This window comes from Paroedura picta, chromosome 2 (genome assembly GCF_049243985.1).
Source record: "Paroedura picta isolate Pp20150507F chromosome 2, Ppicta_v3.0, whole genome shotgun sequence".
Classification (NCBI taxonomy): Eukaryota; Metazoa; Chordata; class Lepidosauria; order Squamata; family Gekkonidae; genus Paroedura; species Paroedura picta.
Window position 1 is genome coordinate 154,938,959 of NC_135370.1, and position 10,796 is coordinate 154,949,754.

A 10,796-nucleotide genomic window follows, 5' to 3' on the forward strand; every position below is an offset into this window, starting at 1 on the left:
GGAATGCTCTGTACGCCATGCATGCATAACAAGTTTCTACATGGTTTGCTTAGTGGGAAGTGCTGTAATATTTCCCAGTTCCCCAATTTGCAAATCCCCTCTTGCCAAAGATGGGAAGCTGATAAAAGAACAAAATGTCACCAGGAAATTTTACCTGATGCAGAACTCTCATCCCATTACAGTTTGTGTAGAGAAACTTTCCTATGGATTCAATGTTTCTTTTTTTCCCCTTCCAGCAATAGAGCTGTAGAAACCATGAACATTCCAATCCCTTGAATATTCCACAATTGAAAATAGGGGCACCTCTGCATATCTGCAACACTGCCTGAGTGACTTCACCATATGAGACCAGAACAGGTGTGTAATTGCATACAGATTACACAATTAGATACTACAGTTGATGACCACAGTAAAACTTGGGCACCACTTCTCATAGTCTACTTGGGGAACTCACCCAGCATACAGAAAAAGAATGACTTTTTCAATTGACCAAATACAAAAAGAATATAGTGGTTTTCAAAATGTTCTGAAGAGGACTGAAAATGCTCTGGAAGGGCAGAATGTTGATATTCCATTAAAGACAAAAGAGGGAGGAAAAATCAGCTGATTGAAGCCCCTGAGAGCTTAGAGAATTCTGAAGGATAAATTTTAAAAAGTAGAACAGGATTTGCAAATAGTTTTTTCCTCCTGTGATTCATCAGTAGGTCCCAAATTGTTATTAATTAATTATTATTCTGGTGGTATCAATTAATCAGTTATCAATTAATTACTATTATATTTCACTCTATGTGACTCTGACAGACTGTCAAGTGTTAATGCTTCACATACCGTTTCTGCACCAGAGGTTTCACGCCAGGCTGCAGACTGGAGTTTGAGCTGGGGCAGGTTGCCCCGCCTCATCCTGTTCCCACACAATACAGCATTAATCTGGTGCACCTCATTCAAGGTGCACCTCATTCGCCAAGGGAGCCCTCGCCAGTCGCGCGGACTGCTGCTGTCGGGGGCTCCCATGCCTAGCGCCCGCTGTATTTATTTTACAGCGGGCTTGCTTACTAGTATATAATAATTTGGGAGGGTGGAAAAGCTATAGTCCAACTAATAAGAAAATAGATATAGGGATTGCTCAGAAAGAAAGAAGAAAAAAAGAAAAATCCTTTGTGTGAGGGAGGGAATAGGATGAAATTGTTATAGTGACCTTATTCTTCATGCCCTTGCCTGGATGGGATATATTATTAATAAATACTAATCCCACATTGGACACGCAAAGTGCAAAAGTGACATTAAATGTAAGTTTAAAACATTTCTGTGGAGAAGCAGAGTCTCATAAAGAGAGAGAGTGAGGCATTTTATAGCAGTTTTTTATCCCATGAGGCAGAGAAACCATGCTTCCCCTAAGATGCACCACAGTACTGGTTTAGGGAAAGAAACTGACTTCTATTCATTTAGACAGTGGGACTGATGCATCATAAGTTTTCCTGGATTCAGTGTGTATTTTGTGTTTAGAGTTTAAACCACTAAGTTGGTGGTTCAAAACAGATCACCAGACAATAGATTAGAAGATCCTCAAAGAATGCAGAAAAAAATATAACTTCCTCCCAGGCAGGATTTGAACACCATCCCCATCAGCAACACTAATAAGGTTCTAGGACTGAATACTGACCTTTGTGCTGGCATACAGAAATTTGCCCCAACACTATTGATTGTGGTAGGAGACGCTAGCAAGCTTCTCTCTCCCCCGCAACTCAACAAAAAAGCACTGACTGTTGATATGATATAACTATTGTTGGCATAGTAGCTATTGTTGGGGGGAGAAAGGGTGAGGGGGGAAACCCTTTCCCTATTCTCTACTCCCAGCCTCACAAGGAAATTTTCTTAGTTTCAGATTTACAGAGTTTAAGGCTTTCTAACTACATAAATATTTTTAAAGATATGGATTTCAGAAACTCAGGGCCAAATTACAAGTTTAGTATAGTAGCAAACTTTTGTTAATACGATGAACAGAAAGGAGGTTGGGGCAATATTTTCCCATGAACCAATATTTCTCCATGGCCAAAACATATATGGCAGTTCTTCAAGGACTCAGGAATCCTAGCTTGTACTGGCTTATAAATTGCCATACACTTTGTCTAGAAATATAACAAAAGTGTATGGCAACTTGTAACCTACCAAGTCTTAGTTCCTCAGAGTCAGCAATTAAGGCTCACTTTCAGAGGCAAATAAGATTCCTATGAGCACAGCACATTTATGAGAACAAAAAGGGCATGCATTTGTTGCCGAGCTGCATGCTTGCCAAATTACTATAAGAGTTATAAAACATGGACGCTTCAGGGCAAAGCCTTTTATCATGGTTGTGGTTATGGAAGACATCTACGCACAAGGAGAGAGTCCTTGGCATTTATTTTCATTGCTGAGATCAGCAAATTTGGATGAACTCTTTGGTGCTGACCACCCTGAAAGTCAAACCCTGGACTAATAAGGGCTTTTGGCTCAGAGGAGCCATGGGGATTTCTATAATCCTTATGAATTCCTTTTATAGAAGGCTTGAAGGGGATCCAGACATTTGGATGGCAACCCTTCTTCGTTATTGATTATAACTGGCACCAAATGGAGAAGGAAATCTGTTTGATACAACTGGCACAAGTACTGTTTGTTTTAGAGTGGAGCAAATGCTGTTATAAACCTTAATGTGCCTACAATATTTTGTTCATTTCAAATTTCAGCATGTCGCCAGAAGTTGTTAATTTTTTAAATAAGGTCTGTTTACCTTGTAGATGACAAGGAATGGCTATTGAAGCATTGCTCTGGTATGGTGGTGTTGGCTGTTTTGGGGGTTTTTCCCCCCTCAGATAAAGTTATGTCACCAAAAAGGTGAAGAGAACCTGGTCATTTTGAAATGTAGGTAAAACATTAGGGGATAGATCCACATGGATTAATGCTGGAACAGTTGCTCTGCATGTTTAACCTCTACTTTTTTCAGTTTCAGGGCTGCAAGTTCTGGGAAAGAGCATTCGTTGCTTCACAATCTGGAGACAGTACATGATACTCAAGCAGGTGCATGAATGGTATGTGGAAGCATCATGTGTCAAGCACAAGTAACATTCACTTATGGAATAGATTTTTTTTTTCTCATATCACCTTATGAACTGCAGCTTCTTGCAGTCCCTGGGAACAGTTGCTCCTGAAGATCAGAAGAGTTTAGGAATAGTGTGGCACACCACATGGAGGTCTGCAATGGGAAAGAGAAATTGGTAGGCCTTCTTATGCAAATGCAAGTCTCTTTCTGCTTCTGTTATTCATGTAGTGAATTTTTTTCTGGTCTTTCCAAGAAGCTCAAGGGTGGCATCTCTGCTTCTTTCCCTCCTTCATCTTGTCAAAAAGTCCCTGTGAGATAGTTTAGGCAGACAGAGGTAGTGATCAACATTGCCCAGTAAGTATCACTGCCTCCTTGAGCCCTTCCAGGAATTCTCTAGTTGAGGAGGAGAGGTTAATTATTTCCCAGAGATAATACATATTGACTCTGTAAATGTACTACAGTGTATGCTATGTGGAAGTGGAGCCCGGGTGCAACTCGATAAAAGTAAATAAAATGTATGGTATCTCTCCCTTGCATGGTGTATTCCTCCCCCCCCCCCAAAAAAAAAGCCTTACCTTGTAAAAATGAATTTTCTCCATCACGGAACTCATGCATTCATCAACACATTTCAATGGACAATTCATCTGTCTCCTGAAAATAGTATTACCTTTCCAGCAACCATTCATGTCATGATACATTTGTTAGTGTTGAAGGTATTGGTGTTAAGAAGTAGAGAAGAATAAGAAGAGTTGGCTTATATACCACCTGAAGGAGTGGTTTACAATCACCTTTCCTTCCTCTCCCCACAACAGACACCCTGTGAGGTAGGCAGGGCTGAGTGAGCCTTGATATAACTGCTCAATCAGAACAGCTCTAACAGGACTGTGAGCATTTCCGCACATCATTAAAAATAGTGTTACACCAGCTTAATGGCCTAACACTACATATAATCACTCCTCCTGGCCCCTCCTCACCTTTTCTGCTGTCTCACTCTTCTCTGCCACTATTTTGCACTTCTTCCCCTCCACAAGAGCTGCTAGAAATGGCAGAACAGGGCAATGTGATTTATATGCAACTCTCTTCTGCCTGTCAATCAAGCCAGGCAGCCAATCTCCTTTCTCCCTGCTTTAAAGGGCATGCGATGCCTGCTATTTTTAAAAAAATCAGTACTTTTCCATTGAAACGCCTATGCATCTAATCATAGATTAACAGTGCTTCTTTATTGCCACTGCTAAGAATTTCTATTTACCCGACTATGAAAAAATGGGGGGGGGGTATCTCCCCTCGGTGTTTATCATCTGCTTCTAGTCTACCAACTCTTTTATCAGTTTGATTTGAGGTATCTCTATTTTGTGTGTTCTTTAATGCCCTAGCTTGTTTTTAGTGGCTGTTTCATGGCATTTTAAATGGCTTAGACTTTTTTAAAAAATCCAGATGTCTTTATTGGTACAATTTGTTTTTTTTAAATTGTTCTTACTGTCTGCTTGTTTTTGTTTTTCTGAGATATTTTGAGCAGAACAGGTGATAAGGTACTCAGACATTCCAGATAAATCAATAAATCGATAAACAGTATGAACAGGCCTTTCATTCATAAGCATTTAGTCTCCATTTCTTTTCTGTCATTCTCCCCCCCCCCTGTTTTCATGCAAGTTTTCTTCCTTGCTTTGTTCAGAGGCAAGAGAGTCAAGCTGACTTACAACCAGATGTGTAATGTTTTCACAGTGCCAGTCAGAGTCTTGGGATAGTGCCAGAAAAATGCCACCAAGTATCTCACAACTCTTCTGTGAAACATGTATTTCCTGGAAAATGAATTATGACTGGCAGGGGAGAGGAATTCTCTGCTGTGCTCCTGGAGGAGCACAAATATTATGGAACACTAAATAGCCTATCATCAAAGGTTTGAGCAAGGTGCCAAATACAGCTGCAGGATCACAGATACATCCATGCAGTACATTATTGCACAGTTGTCTGTTTGGAAATCAGGTGTCTATGATTCATTTTACTCTACAAGTTGCTCGGGCTTAATGATAATGAGCAGAAAACACATAGCATCAGGAAAAAGTAACAGAACAGGAGGTGCTTAGCTCACAGAAAAGCTTAAGGGGGCATTACTAATAGGGTCATGAGCCTCTTGTGGAGCAGAGTGGTAAGGCAGCCGTCTGACAGCTTTGCCCATAAGGCTGGGAGTTCAATCCCAGCAGCCGGCTCAAGGTTGACTCAGCCTTCCATCCTTCCGAGGTCGGTAAAATGAGTACCCAGCTTGCTGGGGGGTAAACGGTAATGACTGGGGAAGGCACTGGCAAACCACCCCGTATTGAGTCTGCCAAGAAAACGCTAGAGGGCGTCACCCCAAGGGTCAGACATGACTCGGTGCTTGCACAGGGGATACCTTTACCTTTACCTTTACTAATAGGGTCACCAATTACTAATAGGGTCTTCTAAAATTCCCAACCTAGATTTGCAATCTTAGGCACCCCCTCCACCGTGCCTCTTCTTCACCCCTGCCCCCAACCCCTGTCTTACCCTACTTGTCCTCTTCCTACCCCAAGAGCTGGGCTAGTTGGCATTCCTTTTCTTCTAAGTCCTAATGAGCCTTCCTTCCTCCCACCAAGTTGGACCTTCTAACTCCCTTCCATCAAGTTTTCTTCCAACCAAGAATGATTTCCTTTGGCAAAGCATTTTCTTCATTACAAGAAGCCTTTTCCCCTAAGAAAAAAAGACATTCTTCACTGAGGGAAAAGAAAGTCCTTTCTCTTGATGTAGTGGTTAAGAGCACTGACTTCTAATCTGGCAAGCTGAGTTTGATTCCCCGTTCCCCCACATGCAGCCAGCTGGGTGACCTTGGGCTTGCCACAGCACTGATAAAGCTGTTCTGACTGAGCTGTAATATCAGGGCTCTCTCAGCCTCACGGTGTCTGTTGTGGGGATAAGAAAGGGAAGGCGATTGTTAGCTGCTTTGAGACTCTGACTTGTAGTGAAAAAAGCAGCATATAAGAACCAACTCTTCTTCTTTAGGAGGAAGACTTTATGGAAGACAGTCAGAACTTCCATTTTAGTGGGGAAAGAGCCTTAAAATCCAGCTCAGTGTCTCCTAATGCAAAATTGTGAAGCAAATCTGGAACTTTAATTTAAAAAATAGCTGATAATGTTTGAAGGAAATAAAATGTGACTAGTGATTTTGCCAGTGGGGAGAACTCTGCACAACTCTAATATGGGGCACCCCAATTCATTCATTTAACCACATTCCTTCAAGAGGCTCTGGGTAGTATTGAAGTTCCTTTCCCATTTTATGCTCAGGAAAACCTGAGGTCTTTGCCATACTTACTGAATAATGTGTGCCCTACAGCTACTCCACAGCAACATGCTGTACATAATATGCTGTTTATACAGACCTGACTCACAAGGAGCTGTGCCAGCTCATTGGAGTTCTCCTGGCAGAGCACATTTATTCCATTTTCTCTAATATTCTCCTGCTTTTTAAAAAATCTCCATACATCTTTATTATCAGTGTTCCAGTTCAAGAGACCGCTGTAGGGGTTAAGCAGGAGTTATTTATAAAATCTAAATTCAAACAAATGAAAAATAAGCCAAAACATCCCCTGAAGCTTGAATCCAAAAGGCCAATTGCTGGCTTAATTTAAATTAATCAGAAAGAATGGATTATCATCAGAAGGAATAACACACATACACAGTACTAATTGTGCAAAACTATTACATCATACACGGAGATGCCTGAGTCACATTGATTTAAGACAGAATTTAGTAAAGAAATGGAAGCTTAGGGAGATAGGAACCCACTTGCAAAGAGTTACACTTGGTATTCACCAACTATAAATCTCAAGGGGGGGGAGGACCAGTTTTACATTTTGCAGTCCTCAAGCTTGATAGTAGATGATAAGTGATAGAGGGAAAAAGGGGGGCAGAATGTGACTTATGAAGCCCTATCTGCAATATGTTACCATTGTGCAATGTCATTTTAAGCAAACTCTTTGTGGAATCACTAAAATTAGGGTTTCTTCCTCTTCAAAAGCTCAGTGAACACCAGGGTAACACTTGTTTTTTTAAGTCTTTGGTGTGTCCCAGTTTATTAAGTTGGTGACGTGCTGGACAGCAGGCTGATGTACTGTGGCTCGAAGTGCAATTCTAGGCAGTTACAGTAGTACATGTCCATTGGAACCACTGGCCTTGGCCAGGGCGGCCTCTGTACATGAAGCTTTTTAGGAGAAGGGGTCTATGTTCATGCCTCCTGACTTTTCTACTAGCGATGGAACGGGGTGGCTTTGAAGTACAGGGCAAGGTTTGGGTATACATTATGTGTGTGAGCATGGAGACAGAAACACTAGAGAAACACATTTTTTTGTTTGTTTCCAGTTTTATTTGGTTGGGGAATGGGTTAATTTCTGTGTGATACATGTATTGGTTCTCCTCGCAGCAGGGAAAATCATTAATATGGTGGCTACAGGGCTAGCTGTGTACATGCTCTAAACTTCGTGGTTCAGGCACCATTAGTGCTCTACTTACACCAAAGCTTGAGATATTTCAGTGGCAGAACTATTGAGATTAGCCTCCTTTGCATGAAAGATGCACTGGAGACTTCTAGAATATTGGTAATTTGCATTATTTATAAATCTATGAGCAGAGCACAAATGGAGGAAACACAGGACTCCTACAAGGCAGAAATTCAGCTGCACCTTATGAAACCCCCAGTACTTTGGCATCTCAAATTGCTTCACAGCTGGTTAATACAGCTCTCCCTTCCCATCTCCTCTAGATATCTAACTGCTGGTTATTCTCTATAAACTTCTCTTAATCCTGGGAATGGTTGGTGTCACCTTCTCATACTCTAATGTGAATCTCATTCACACGTCAACACATGCATGTAGAAATTCTCTGCAAATTACGAAGCCATTCATTAACCATTAGTTCTCACTGAGGGAATATACTATGCTATATTCATAAATACCCCTTCTGTATCTGGTCTTGATAACCCAGGCTAGCCAACTTTTGTCAGATCTCATGTGATAAGCAGAATTAGCCCTAGTCAGTATTTGGATGGGAGACCACTAAAGAATGCCAAGGTTGCTGTGTATAGGCAGGCAATGGTAAAATACCTTTGAATGTCTCTTATCTTGAAAATCCAGTGGGGTTACCACAAGTCATAGAGTTTGAAAGAGACATACAGACCATCTAGTCCAACCTCCTGCTCAATGCAGGATCAGCCTAAAGCATCCAGGATAAGTATCTGTCCAGCTGCTGCTTAAAGACTGCCAGTGAAGAGGAGCTCACCACCTCCTTAGGCAGTTTTTGGCCATCAAGTAATTGGTGACTAGATGCCCAAAAATAAAGGGTCGCGTATATGTGGGAGGACAAACAGTACCAATATTTGTGTTGTATACTTATTACATATATTCTTCCAGATACTTTAAAAAAGATATATGTTCATGAAGCTGGTTCCTGGAGGGGAAGCACATAGAATGCAACTCTGCCCTAGGCATTAAAACACCTGGTTACTTGTTGATATCGAACCAGATCCTGTCTTTTGTTTTCTAGGGTGAAAAATTCTGTGCTACACTGTTATTTAGACAATCCAGACTTCTCATTCAAAGCTGAATTTTCCAAGACATCAGAACTCAAACCATGACCCAGGTTGTGTCATCTGTCAATGAAAGCTGTTTTCAGAGAAGGTATCGAGAGCTAAAGTGTAAAGTACCTATTTCTTTCCTCTCTACCACCCTGTAGAATCTTGGCACTCATTTTGTATGTAAGTGCCTGGAAAAACCAATTTAGGCATTCATAAAAGAATAAAGCATGAAAAAAATCTCCATCAAATCCTTCAGAAATGTAAATATTGAATCTAGGTTTTTGGTTTTTTTTTTAACTTTCACTATAACAAAAGGCACTACATCTGAGTGAAAAGTTCATATTAAAACATAACCACCTGCAATTATTATTATTAAGAAATGGTAAAGCCTGGGAGGGCTGCAAAATTGACCTTTTCTATTTCCATCAGATGTTTCCAAACTTCTTTTAAAGGCCTGCTTTTGTCGGCAGAGTTTAAATATGCAAAAGATATTGAGCACCAGGATGTTTAAAGTATAAATAGTTTTATTCTAAGGAGAAACAGCTTTGTATAGAAAGACAGAAGAGGAGAATTAGTCCTTGCAGTGTTTCCGTTCTGTTCATTGTGCCTATTGTTCTGGAGGCAAGCAGAAAGGAAATATGCTCGAAGGAGCAAGAACTCCCCAAAGTGCCAATCAAGACACTGAAGGAGAGTATTTGAAAATTCCAGGAAATTGCTAGTCTATCTATGTGCAATACACATCTTTTCCTACGTCTGCTGCAGACTATTCATTTTATGCTGTTGAATAACACACACTATAGATCTTGCATATCTCAACAGTTCTTTCCCTTACATGGAGAAAACATAGCTTAGAAGAAATTCCTTACTCTTTCCCAAAGATTCCTAACCTCAGCCTTAAGCAGCCATGTCATGCAAGCTTCTCCACAGATTCACAAGGATATAACCTAGTGTTCCTGCCCAAAGAAAAAGCCTTTATAACAGAAATAAAATCAGGCTGAAGACCAATTCTCCCTCATCACATTATGGAGGCACAGAAGTCTAACTGCTAGGAAAAATGGAAATATTCTTATGTAGTAAACACAGCATTGCTTTCATATCAGAGTGTGTGCATGATGTTCATGCATGAAGCAGAATTCATTAAAAAGCCAAAGTTATCCAGTTTATGAAGTCAAGCTATTCTGCTGAATAAAGATATGTGGTTCTTCATACTGGATTTGTTTGATACAAAAGTGAACCAAATTGTCAGCATATATCTTTGTTTCTAAATTACTAGCAGATTCAAAAGCAGAAAATATACTCATTTTAGCTATTTTAAATTCAGGCTATCAGAGTTTGAGCAACTTACATGAGAACAGTTGTCTCTGTTACATATGAATTATTCCCATGTGTTATGAATTCTTCCTTTCTTCTTCAGATTCTCAGTTATGCTTGATAAAATGCTGCTCAAGGCCTATAGGACAGAAGAGTGGAGTAAGAAAAAAACAACAAATGGATTTGTAATATCAAGTGGCTGCACTCACTGCAGAGCTGCCTTACCCTTTATCTATGGCCAGTTCATATACCGGGATGGGCACAAACCATATTTTTTTGCATTTGGGTTAATGATTTGGTTAACCCATGAACCAACCCACAAACCCATACAAACTGGGAGGATGGCTTGTGAACTGATTTGTATTAATTCATGAACCAATTAAAGTTGAAACTCCTGCTTTCTGCTTCCCACAGCTTTTCATGGGGATCAGAAAGGAAGATGCCATTTAAACCAAACAGCTGAGTAGCAGTGAAATGGAAACCACTTAAATGCCTGCTTTCTGCTCCCCAGCCATTTAACCTCCTGCTTTCTGCTTGCCATGGTGTTTTCTGCTTGCTGTGGTGGCAAACAGAAAGCAGGAGTTAAAATTACTCACAGATCTTCTGTGAACCCACTCTCCGGATTTAAATATCTATAGATTTGGCCAAGTTGAATTGTTGTATTGAATTGATTATGATGTTTCTGGGTTTTTCCAGTGATAGTGAGAGTTCATATTTTTGTTCAGTCCCCCTATGCCCATGTCTTTTCTGGGTTGTTCCCTTGTAAGGAATGGCCTTGATGGGGGGGATCTCCTTGGAGTTATTCAGTAGGCTCTACAAGGCTGCTTTATT

The 10,796-nt window shown here is 40.5% G+C and overlaps 1 long non-coding RNA gene across 1 annotated transcript; it reads left to right on the top strand.

Annotated features, from left to right (window-relative positions):
• The first annotated feature begins 236 nt into the window (after positions 1–236).
• On the top strand, positions 237–8,773 carry LOC143828828 (uncharacterized). Its single transcript, XR_013227911.1, has 3 exons — positions 237–357; positions 2,978–3,062; positions 8,624–8,773. It is a non-coding gene; the product is annotated as an uncharacterized LOC143828828 (long non-coding RNA).
• The last annotated feature ends 2,023 nt before the right edge of the window (positions 8,774–10,796 follow it).